The following is a 13037-nucleotide window of genomic DNA, read 5'->3' as shown; positions in this document are numbered from 1 at the left end:
TGTCTCCCAGACCTAGAAAAAGGATTGAACAGTAGTCCAGTTCAAGGCTAAAATGTCTAGATTACATCAGTTCTGTAGTCTGTCTCCCAGAACCTAGAGAATGAACTGAAAAGTAGTCCATCTCAGGGCTAGAAGTCTAGATTACTTCAGTTCTGTAGTCTGTCTCCCAGAACCTAGAGAATGAACTGAAAAGTAGTCCAGCTCAGGGCTAGAAGTCAAGATTACATCAGTTCTGTAGTCTGTCTCCCAGACCTAGAAAAAGGATTGAACAGTAGTCCAGTTCAAGGCTAAAATGTCTAGATTACATCAGTTCTGTAGTCTGTCTCCCAGACCTAGAGAATGAACTGAAAAGTAGTCCATCTCAGGGCTAGAATTCTGGATAACATTAGTTCTGTAGTCTGTCTCCCAGACCTAGAAAAAGGATTGAACAGTAGTCCAGTTCAAGGCTAAAATGTCTAGATTACATCAGTTCTGTAGTCTGTCTCCCAGAACCTAGAGAATGAACTGAAAAGTAGTCCATCTCAGGGCTAGAAGTCTAGATTACTTCAGTTCTGTAGTCTGTCTCCCAGACCTAGAGAATGAACTGAAAAGTAGTCCAGCTCAGGGCTAGAAGTCTAGATCACATCAGTTCTGTAGTCTGTCTCCCAGAACCTATAGAATGAACTGAAAAGTAGTGCAGCTCAGGGCTAGAAGTCTAGATTACATCAGTTCTGTAGTCTGTCTCCCAGACCTAGAAAAAGGATTGAACAGTAGTCCAGTTCAAGGCTAAAATGTCTAGATTACATCAGTTCTGTAGTCTGTCTCCCAGAACCTAGAGAATGAACTGAAAAGTAGTCCAGCTCAGGGCTAGAATTCTAGATTACTTCAGTTCTGTAGTCTGTCTCCCAGACCTAGAGAATGAACTGAACAGTAGTCCAGCTCAGGGCTAGAAGTCTAGATTACGTCAGTTCTGTAGTCTGTCTCCCAGAACCTAGAGAATGAACTGAAAAGTAGTGCAGCTCAAGGCTAGAAGTCTAGATTACATTAGTTCTGTAGTCTGTCTCCCAGACCTAGAAAAGAACTGAACAGTAGTCCAGCTCAGGGCTAAAATGTCTAGATTACATCAGTTCTGTAGTCTGTCTCCCAGACCTAGAGAATGAACTGAACAGTAGTCCAGCTCAGGGCTAGAATTCTAGATTACTTCAGTTCTGTAGTCTGTCTCCCAGAACCTAGAGAATGAACTGAAAAGTAGTCCAGCTCAGGGCTAGAATTCTAGATTACATCAGTTCTGTAGTCTGTCTCCCAGACCTAGAGAAAGTTGAACAGTAGTCCAGTTCAAGGCTAAAATGTCTAGATTACATCAGTTCTGTAGTCTGTCTCCCAGAACCTAGAGAATGAACTGAAAAGTAGTCCATCTCAGGGCTAGCTAGAATTCTAGATTACGTCAGTTCTGTAGTCTGTCTCCCAGAACCTAGAGAATGAACTGAAAAGTAGTCCAGCTCAAGGCTAGAAGTCAAGATTACATTAGTTCTGTAGTCTGTCTCCCAGACCTAGAAATGGATTGAACAGTAGTCCAGTTCAGGGCTTAAATGTCTAGATTACATCAGTTCTGTAGTCTGTCTCCCAGAACCTAGAGAATAAACTGAAAACTAGTCCATCTCAAGGCTAGAAGTCTAGATTACATCAGTTCAGTAGTCTGTCTCCCCAGACCTAGAAAAGAATTGAACAGTAGTCCAGCTCAGGGCTAGAATTCTAGATTACTTCAGTTCTGTAGTCTGTCTCCCAGAACCTAGAGAATGAACTGAAAAGTAGTGCAGCTCAGAATGCTAGAAGTTTAGATTACATTAGTTCTGTAGTCTGTCTCCCAGACCTAGAGAATGAACTGAACAGTAGTCCAGCTCAGGGCTAGAAGTCTAGATTACTTCAGTTCTGTAGTCTGTCTCCCAGACCTAGAGAATGAACTGAACAGTAGTCCAGCTCAGGGCTAGAATTCTAGATTACTTCAGTTCTGTAGTCTGTCTCCCAGACCTAGAGAATGAACTGAAAAGTAGTCCAGCTCAGGGCTAGAATTCTAGATTACGTCAGTTCTGTAGTCTGTCTCCCAGACCTAGAGAATGAACTGAAAAGTAGTCCAGCTCAGGGCTAGAAGTCTAGATTACATCAGTTCTGTAGTCTGTCTCCCAGAACCTAGAGAATGAACTGAAAAGTAGTCCAGCTCAGGGCTAGAAGTCTAGATTACTTCAGTTCTGTAGTCTGTCTCCCAGACCTAGAGAATGAACTGAAAAGTAGTCCAGCTCAGGGCTAGAAGTCTAGATTACATCAGTTCTGTAGTCTGTCTCCCAGAACCTAGAGAATGAACTGAAAAGTAGTCCAGCTCAGGGCTAGAATTCTAGATTACTTCAGTTCTGTAGTCTGTCTCCCAGACCTAGAGAATGAACTGAACAGTAGTCCATCTCAGGGCTAGAATTCTAGATTACTTCAGTTCTGTAGTCTGTCTCCCAGACCTAGAGAATGAACTGAACAGTAGTCCAGCTCAGGGCTAGAAGTCTCTAGATTACAACAGTTCTGTAGTCTGTCTCCCAGAACCTAGAGAATGAACTGAAAAGTAGTGCAGCTCAAGGCTAGAAGTCTAGATTACATCAGTTCTGTAGTCTGTCTCCCAGACCTAGAAAATGAACTGAACAGTAGTCCAGCTCAGGGCTAGAATCTAGATTACTTCAGTTCTGTAGTCTGTCTCCCAGAACCTAGAGAATGAACTGAAAAGTAGTCCAGCTCAGGGCTAGAAGTATTACGTCAGTTCTGTAGCTGTCTCCAGACTCTAGAGAATGAACTGAAAAGCTAGAAGTCTAGATTACAGTCCAGTCAGTTCTGTAGTCTGTCTCCCAGAACCTAGAGAATGAACTGAAAAGTAGTCCAGCTCAGGGCTAGAAGTCTAGATTACTTCAGTTCTGTAGTCTGTCTCCCAGACCTAGAGAATGAACTGAACAGTAGTCCAGCTCAGGGCTAGAAGTCTAGATTACGTCAGTTCTGTAGTCTGTCTCCCAGAACCTAGAGAATGAACTGAAAAGTAGTCCAGCTCAGGGCTAGAAGTCTAGATTACATCAGTTCTGTAGTCTGTCTCCCAGAATGAGACCTGAGAATGAACTGAAAGTAGTCCAGCTCAGGGCTAGAAGTCTAGATTACGTCAGTTCTGAACTGTCTCCCAGAACCTAGAGAGAATGAACTCAGTAGTCCAGCTCAGGGCTAGAAGTCTCTAGATTACATCAGTTCTGTAGTCTGTCTCCCAGAACTAGAGAATGAACTGAAAAGTAGTCCAGCTCAGGGCTAGAATTCTAGATTACTTCAGTTCTGTAGTCTGTCTCCAGACCTAGAGAATGAACTGAACAGTAGTCCAGCTCAGGGCTAGAATTCTAGATTACATCAGTTCTGTAGTCTGTCTCCCAGAACCTAGAGAATGAACTGAACAGTAGTCCAGCTCAGGGCTAGAAGTCTAGATTACATCAGTTCTGTAGTCTGTCTCCCAGACCTAGAAAATGAACTGAACAGTAGTCCAGCTCAGGGCTAAAAGTCTCTAGATTACTTCAGTTCTGTAGTCTGTCTCCCAGAACCTAGAGAATGAACTGAAAAGTAGTCCAGCTCAGGGCTAGAAGTCTAGATTACGTCAGTTCTGTAGTCTGTCTCCCAGACCTAGAGAATGAACTGAAAAGTAGTCCAGCTCAGGGCTAGAAGTCTAGATTACGTCAGTTCTGTAGTCTGTCTCCCAGAACCTAGAGAATGAACTGAACAGTAGTCCAGCTCTCAGGCTAGAAATTCTAGATTACATCAGTTCTGTAGTCTGTCTCCCAGACCTAGAGAATGATGAATGAACTGAACAGTAGTCCAGCTCAGGGAGAATGAACTGAAAAGTAGTGCAAGTCAAGGCTAGTCTAGATTCTCAGTTCTGTAGTCTGTCTCCCAGACCTAAAAAAATGAACTGAACAGTAGTCCAGTTCAAGGCTAAAATGTCTAGGTTGCTTCAGTTCTGTAGTCTGTCTCCAGAACCTAGAGAATGAACTGAAAAGTCTCAGGGCTACGTCTAGATTACGTGTAGTCTGTCTCCCAGACCTAGAGAATGAACTGAACAGTAGTCCAGCTCAGGGCTAGAATTCTAGATTACATCAGTTCTGTAGTCTGTCTCCCAGACCTAGAGAATGAACTGAACAGTAGTCCAGCTCAGGGCTAGAAGTCTAGATTACGTCAGTTCTGTAGTCTGTCTCCCAGAACCTAGAGAATGAACTGAAAAGTAGTCCAGCTCAGGGCTAGAATTCTAGATTACTTCAGTTCTGTAGTCTGTCTCTCCAGACCTAGAGAATGAACTGAACAGTAGTCCAGCTCAGGGCTAGAAGTTCCAGCTCAGGCTAGATTACGTCAGTTCTGTAGTCTGTCTCCCAGACCTAGAGAATGAACTGAAAAGTAGTCCATCTCAGGGCTAGAAGTCTAGATTACTTCAGTTCTGTAGTCTGTCTCCCAGACCTAGAGAATGAACTGAACAGTAGTCCAGCTCAGGGCTAGAAGTCTAGGATTACTTCAGTTCTGTAGTCTGTCTCCCAGACCTAGAGAATGAACTGAACAGTAGTCCAGATTACTCAGGGCTAGAAGTCTAGATTACTTCTAGTTCTGTAGTCTGTCTCCCAGACCTAGAGAATGAACTGAAAAGTAGTCCAGCTCAGGGCTAGAATTCTAGATTACATCAGTTCTGTAGTCTGTCTCCCAGACCTAGAGAGAATGAACTGAACAATAGTCCAGCTCAGGGCTAGAAGTCTAGATTACATCAGTTCTGTAGTCTGTCTCCAGACCTAGAACCTAGAGAATGAACTGAAAAGTAGTCCAGCTCAGGGCTAGAATTCTAGATTACTTCAGTTCTGTAGTCTGTCTCCCAGACCTAGAGAATGAACTGAACAGTAGTCCAGCTCAGGGCTAGAAGTTTAGATTACGTCAGTTCTGTAGTCTGTCTCCCAGACCTAGAGAATGAACTGAAAAGTAGTCCATCTCAGGGCTAGAAGTCTAGATTACTTCAGTTCTGTAGTCTGTCTCCCAGACCTAGAGAATGAACTGAACAGTAGTCCAGCTCAGGGCTAGAATTCTAGATTACTTCAGTTTTGTAGTCTGTCTCCCAGACCTAGAGAATGAACTGAACAGTAGTCCAGCTCAGGGCTAGAATTCTAGATTACATCAGTTCTGTAGTCTGTCTCCCAGACCTAGAGAATGAACTGCACAATAGTCCAGCTCAGGACTAGAAGTCTAGATTACTTCAGTTCTGTAGTCTGTCTCCCAGAACCTAGAGAATGAACTGAACAGTAGTCCAGCTCAGGGCTAGAAGTCTAGATTACATTAGTTCTGTAGTCTGTCTCCCAGAACCTAGAGAATGAACTGAAAAGTAGTGCAGCTCAAGGCTAGAAGTCTAGATTACATCAGTTCTGTAGTCTGTCTCCCAGACCTAGAAAAAGGATTGAACAGTAGTCCAGTTCAAGGCTAAAATGTCTAGATTACATCAGTTCTGTAGTCTGTCTCCCAGAACCTAGAGAATGAACTGAAAAGTAGTCCAGCTCAGGGCTAGAATTCTAGATTACTTCAGTTCTGTAGTCTGTCTCCCAGACCTAGAGAATGAACTGAACAGTAGTCCAGCTCAGGGCTAGAAGTTTAGATTACGTCAGTTCTGTAGTCTGTCTCCCAGACCTAGAGAATGAACTGAAAAGTAGTCCATCTCAGGGCTAGAAGTCTAGATTACTTCAGTTTTGTAGTCTGTCTCCCAGACCTAGAGAATGAACTGAACAGTAGTCCAGCTCAGGGCTAGAATTCTAGATTACTTCAGTTTTGTAGTCTGTCTCCCAGACCTAGAGAATGAACTGAACAGTAGTCCAGCTCAGGGCTAGAATTCTAGATTACATCAGTTCTGTAGTCTGTCTCCCAGACCTAGAGAATGAACTGCACAATAGTCCAGCTCAGGACTAGAAGTCTAGATTACGTCAGTTCTGTAGTCTGTCTCCCAGAACCTAGAGAATGAACTGAAAAGTAGTCCAGCTCAGGGCTAGAATTCTAGATTACTTCAGTTCTGTAGTCTGTCTCCCAGACCTAGAGAATGAACTGAACAGTAGTCCAGCTCAGGGCTAGAAGTTTAGATTACGTCAGTTCTGTAGTCTGTCTCCCAGACCTAGAGAATGAACTGAAAAGTAGTCCATCTCAGGGCTAGAAGTCTAGATTACTTCAGTTCTGTCGTCTGTCTCCCAGACCTAGAGAATGAACTGAACAGTAGTCCAGCTCAGGGCTAGAATTCTAGATTACTTCAGTTCTGTAGTCTGTCTCCCAGACCTAGAGAATGAACTGAACAGTAGTCAGTCAGGGCTAGAAGTCTAGATTACAGTTCTGGTCTGTCTCCCAGAAGAGAATGAACTGAAATAGTCCAGCTCAGGGCTCAGAATTCTGATTACATCAGTTCTGTCTGTCCCAGACCTAGAGAATGAACTGAACAGTAGTCCAGCTCAGGGCTAGAAGTTTAGATTACGTCAGTTCTGTAGTCTGTCTCCCAGACCTAGAGAATGAACTGAAAAGTAGTCCATCTCAGGGCTAGAAGTCTAGATTACTTCAGTTCTGTAGTCTGTCTCCCAGACCTAGAGAATGAACTGAACAGTACATCCAGTTCTCCAGCTCAGGGCTAGAATTCTAGATTACTTCAGTTTTGTAGTCTGTCTCCCAGACCTAGAGAATGAACTGAACAGTAGTCCAGCTCAGGGCTAGAACTTCTAGATTACATCAGTTCTGTAGTCTGTCTCCCAGACCTAGAATAAACTGAATGAACTGCACAATAGTCCAGCTCAGGACTAGAAGTCTAGAGCCAAGGCTACTTCAGTTCTGTTAGTCTGTCTCCTCAGAACCTAGAGAATGAACTGAACAGTAGTCCAGCTCAGGGCTAGAAGTCTAGATTACATTAGTTCTGTAGTCTGTCTCCCAGAACCTAGAGAATGAACTGAAAAGTAGTGCAGCTCAAGGCTAGAAGTCTAGATTACATCAGTTCTGTAGTCTGTCTCCCAGACCTAGAAAAAGGATTGAACAGTAGTCCAGTTCAAGGCTAAAATGTCTAGATTACATCAGTTCTGTAGTCTGTCTCCCAGAACCTAGAGAATGAACTGAAAAGTAGTCCAGCTCAGGGCTAGAAGTCTAGATTACGTCAGTTCTGTAGTCTGTCTCCCAGAACCTAGAGAATGAACTGAAAAGTAGTGCAGCTCAAGGCTAGAAGTCTAGATTACATCAGTTCTGTAGTCTGTCTCCCAGACCTAGAAAAAGGATTGAACAGTAGTCCAGTTCAAGGCTAAAATGTCTAGGTTTCTTCAGTTCTGTAGTCTGTCTCCCAGAACCTAGAGAATGAACTGAAAAGTTGTCCAGCTCAGGGCTAGAATTCTAGATTACTTCAGTTCTGTAGTCTGTCTCCCAGACCTAGAGAATGAACTGAACAGTAGTCCAGCTCAGGGCTAAAATGTCTAGATTACGTCAGTTCTGTAGTCTGTCTCCCAGAACCTAGAGAATGAACTGAAAAGTAGTGCAGCTCAAGGCTAGAAGTCTAGATTACATTAGTTCTGTAGTCTGTCTCCCAGACCTAGAAAATGAACTGAACAGTAGTCCAGCTCAGGGCTAAAAGTCTAGATTACGTCAGTTCTGTAGTCTGTCTCCCAGAACCTAGAGAATGAACTGAAAAGTAGTCCAGCTCAGGGCTAGAATTCTAGATTACGTCAGTTCTGTAGTCTGTCTCCCAGAACCTAGAGAATGAACTGAACAGTAGTCCAGCTCAAGGCTAGAAGTCTAGATTACGTCAGTTCTGTAGTGTGTCTCCCAGACCTAGAGAATGAACTGAAAAGTAGTCCATCTCAGGGCTAGAAGTCTAGATTACTTCAGTTCTGTAGTCTGTCTCCCAGACCTAGAGAATGAACTGAACAGTAGTCCAGCTCAGGGCTAGAATTCTAGATTACATCAGTTCTGTAGTCTGTCTCCCAGACCTAGAGAATGAACTGCACAATAGTCCAGCTCAGGACTAGAAGTCTAGATTACGTCAGTTCTGTAGTCTGTCTCCCAGAACCTAGAGAATGAACTGAAAAGTAGTGCAGCTCAAGGCTAGAAGTCTAGATTACATCAGTTCTGTAGTCTGTCTCCCAGACCTAGAAAAAGGATTGAACAGTAGGCCAGTTCAAGGCTAAAATGTCTAGATTACTTCAGTTCTGTAGTCTGTCTCCCAGAACCTAGAGAATGAACTGAAAAGTAGTCCATCTCAGGGCTAGAAGTCTAGATTACTTCAGTTCCGTAGTCTGTCTCCCAGAACCTAAAGAATGAACTGAACAGTAGTCCAGCTCAAGGCTAGAAGTCTAGATTACGTCAGTTCTGTAGTCTGTCTCCCAGACCTAGAGAATGAACTGAACAGTAGTCCATCTCAGGGCTAGAAGTCTAGATTACTTCAGTTCTGTAGTCTGTCTCCCAGACCTAGAGAATGAACTGAACAGTAGTCCAGCTCAGGGCTAGAAGTCTAGATTACGTCAGTTCTGTAGTCTGTCTCCCAGACCTAGAGAATGAACTGAACAGTAGTCCAGCTCAGGGCTAGAGTTCTAGATTACGTCAGCTCTGTAGTCCATTTCTGGTGTCGCCAGCCATGATTATTATAGGGTATCTATATAGCGCACATGTCCACGCAACTGGTACATGCTCAAAGCGCTGGTATTTTTCCCTCGATCACTGGATGTCAATTTCAACGTCACATCGTATTATCAATCTCAACTCCCTGGGAACATAAATTCTTACAACCACTAGGCGCACCAATTTAGTGCGGCTTTCCATCATTATGAGGTAACAATTCACATCTGGGTGGACTGGGACACATAGTCACAGTACTTTGTGCAAGTTTACTGCATGTTGCTGTACCCGCAACAAGGTGTTTGCACGTATTCATGTGGCCACCATCTGGTCATATACCAACGGATTCGTGGGTTCTTTTAAGTGCACTGTACACTAGGGGTTGTGACAACACTGAAAGAGTCTCCACACAAAGTGGACTCCAAGGTTTTTACACCCTGATGTAGTCACCGTAGTACTATCCAGTGAAACGTCAATGACTAACACGGAGAGGTGCTTTGCCTGTCATTGAGATCAAAACAATATCAGAACAACTTTCAGTGTGGTATTTATCACTGAAATATATACAAAATGACATTCTAAGATCGATGGACAAACAGGAAGAAGTGCTGCTCGTGCTGCTCGACCTCTCGGCGGCATTTGATTCAATAAACCATGCACTCTTGCTATCCAGATTGGAACGTGCCACTGGTATCACTGGTCCAGCTCTCGCCTGGTTTAAATCATATCTTGAAAACAGATCTATGTGTGTTACAGTAGATAGTGTTAAGTCAGTATCCCACAGGCTACGGCATGGAGTCCCCCAGGGTTCTGTCCTTGGTCCCGCCCTGTTCTCCATTTACACTACTCCTCTGGAAAATATCTTCAGGAATCATCAGCTGCAATACCACTGATATGCAGATGACAATCAGTTGTATATTGCAGTTAAGCCAAGAGCAATATGTGAAGCCATTTCAATGCTGGAACGGTGCATAAAAGACGTGCAAAAGTGGATGACATCCAACCAACTAAAACTTAATAACAACAAAACAGAATTCATCGTTATTGGCACCAAACAACAGCTTCATAAACTTGATAATTTGACCATTGATGCAGGAGGGCACTGTGTTTCCACATTGAAGCAAGTTAAAAACTTGGGAATAATTTTTGATAAAAATCTTTCTCCAGAGAGCCATGCCCTAAATATCTCCAGAACAGCAAACTTCCATCTAGCAAGCATTGGCAAAATAAGAAAGTATCTTGACCTTGAGACCAGCAGAGTCCATGCATATGTGACCTCAAGGTTGGATTACTGCAATGCGTTGTTGGCTGGATCTAGTTCTATCTCCCATCTGCAGAGGATCAAGAACAAGGCAGCTCGCATTGTTACAAGGACCAAACCTCGTGAGAATATCACGCCAAAATTACATTGGCTCCCAGTTCGGCTTAGGGTGGTGTACAAAGTCTTATCACTGACCTACGCTGCTCTGCACAATGATAACTCCCCTCTCTACCTAAAGGACCTGATCCAGATGTATACACCAGGACAATATCTCCGATCTCAGAATATGTACAATCTCTCGGTTCCCTCAACATCCACTAAACTTGCTGATCGTGCCTTCTCCAAAGTTGCCCCTGTCATGTGGAACAATCTACCATTTGAACTCAGAACAGCAAGCTCTCACAAATCCTTCCAGAACTGTCTAAAAACTTCCCTGTTTAATCAAGCATATGATATGTAAATTATCTACCTTGTTCAGCGCCATTGAACAGCTCAAAGTTGGAAAATAGGCGCTATACAAATTAATTATTATTATTATTATTTACAGATTAAAAATTGCATGCAGCAGAGAGGGTTCGGGTGATCCTGGCACAGTCAGGCTGGTAAGGCTCATCATCAGCTCAGGGCCCTTGCCCCCTCTACACGCAGCCCAGACAGCGAATGGGACTTCTCCCAGGAAACGCTGCCTAGTCGAACCCACCAAGAACTTTCCGGAGAATATGAAGGCTCCCCAACACTGCAGCCTTCTGCATTACCCAGAGTGTCAGAAGGGCTGTACTCCCGGTGGAGAACCCGGGCACTCTCCTGATCTGCGCAAAGAGATCAGGAGGTACCAAACCAAGGGCACCGAGAACAATGGGGAGCCTGACGACAGTGTAATTGGGATGCAAGCGATACATTTCAAAGGCGAGGTCCGCATATTTATCATGCTTTTCCTTAATCTTGGCAGTCACATTGGTGTCAAAAGGGACAGAAAATTCAATGATATAAATAAATTCATTGGCTTTATCAAAAAGGACAAGATCAGGTTTGTTGGCTGGAATTCTTCTGAGGCTGTATATGGGCCTATTCCACAGAAGTTTGAAAGCATCATTTTCCATGACGCCCTGGACATGTTCAGGGTCGTACCATGGATGGACCTCGGAGTCAAAGCCACAGGCATGTCGGAGACGGTAGTAAAAACAACGAGCCATGCCATCATGTCGTTTAAGATATGCTGTTTGTGCCAAGGAAGGGCATCCACTGACAAGGTGTTGGACAGTCTCTGTAAATTCATTGCAAAGTCGACATTTCATGTTAATATTCTCTTTAAGAATCACATTTAGGCGATTACGAGTGGGAAGTGACTGGTCCTGAGCAGCAAAAAAGGAAGCCCTCAGTTTCACATTTAAGACCAGCCGACTTCATCCAGGCGAAGGAGTCGGTGGGATTGCTATTCTGTTCAACACACTGCATGTACACACGATGCAATGGCTTCTCAGAAAGATTATCCACAAAAGACCGACTCTGGGCAGACTTGGTGAAGGACTTCACCTGGTTTACTCCCATCGCTGTACCGTCCAGCAGTACATTGCCTTCAACAAAGTCAACCTCAAATTTCAGATTCTGTCCAACAACCTTGGCACGCTTAAAATAGCTGTGGAATTCCTTGCTTTCATCATGAGTCTTCACATGCATCACCAGAGGATCATCCGATAAATAAATATGTGCAAAAGTACACAATAAAATTCTGTCATGAATAGCCTCCACATTAATCAAACCCCGACCTCCAGAATTGATTGGCATGTATAAACGGTTAAGAGAGGAACGAGGGTGGTGTGCTCTGTTATCAGACATGATCCTTCTGGTCAGACGGTCAAGACTCTGGATGTCTTGTTTTGTCCAATCAACTACTCCAAAGGAATAGGAGAGGACTGGCACAGCAAAAGTATTGGTGGCTTTGACCTTGTTTCGAGCATTTAGCTCTGAGCTCCAGATTTTCTTTAAACGAGATTTATACTCGGCCCGAAGTTTTTCTTGAATCTGGGCATTCTGGAGCTTGTCTCGAACTTGCATTCCAAGATAGGTGTAGGCCTGATCTTCCACAAGATGCTCAATAACTCCTCCCCCTTGTAACCTGACCGATCCATCATTAGTTACCTTGCCACGTTTCAAATGAAGAGTATTACATTTGTCGAGTCCAAATGTCATGCCAATATCATTAGAAAAGGACTCGACAAGGAGAACCTGCTCTTTCAAATTGGAATCTCCTTTGGCAAGGAGTTCGATGTCATCCATGTAAAGGAGATGAGTAAGAGGTGTTGGGGATCTGTGCTGAGGAGGTCCGGGATGGTAACCCTCCTCTTTATTGAGCAGAAAGCTCAAAGGATTTAAAGACAGACAAAAAAGCAAAGGACTAAAGGAATCCCCCTGAAATATTCCCCTTCTGATTGGAATAGATTCCGAAGTCTGCACCTGCCCTTGCGAGTACATCTCAAGTTGAGTCGACCAGCAACTCATTAAAGACTTGAGTAAATCAAGTAGTCGCTCAGGGAGGTCAATACAATGAAGAGACTTCAGAATCCATTCGTGAGGGACAGAGTCGTATGCTTTTTTGTAGTCAATCCAGCACATGGAGAGGTTGCGGTGATATGTTTTAGCCTCTTCCAAAATCATTTTCTGTACAAGAAGTTGATCCTTGCACCCCAACATCCCCCTTCTTGCCCCTTCTGCTCTCTGTAAATGATATCATTGGAAGAGCAGTAAGATGACACGAGGTTTGTCAAACACCCTGTGAATATTTTGTATTGTGTATTCAAACATGTGATAGGGCGGAAGTTTTGGGATCAGTCAAGTCTCCTTTCTTGGGAGAAGTATTGTGCGACCTTTGCAGAACCATGGAGGAACATCACCTGTGTCCACGAGAGTATTGAAACAGTGTAGTAATGGTGTTTGGACACAGGGGAACAGTTTCCAATACCGGTTTCGAATGCCATCAGGCCCTGGAGCTGTATTAGATTTGGACTTTTTATAACACTTTTCAGGCAATCTGGTGAGATGTAACAGACAAACGACCTAGTTACCTTCTCATGCATTGCATGGTCATAATCACGGACCCATGGTGCCTCAAGGTTACAGTTGCCGGGTACAGACCACAACTGTTTCC

Source organism: Haliotis rubra, unplaced genomic scaffold (assembly GCF_003918875.1).
Source record: "Haliotis rubra isolate DU_JTF1 unplaced genomic scaffold, ASM391887v1 Scf615, whole genome shotgun sequence".
NCBI lineage: Eukaryota > Metazoa > Mollusca > Gastropoda > Lepetellida > Haliotidae > Haliotis > Haliotis rubra.
The sequence above is the reverse complement of the archived record's forward strand: the minus strand, read 5'-3'. Positions refer to the sequence as shown.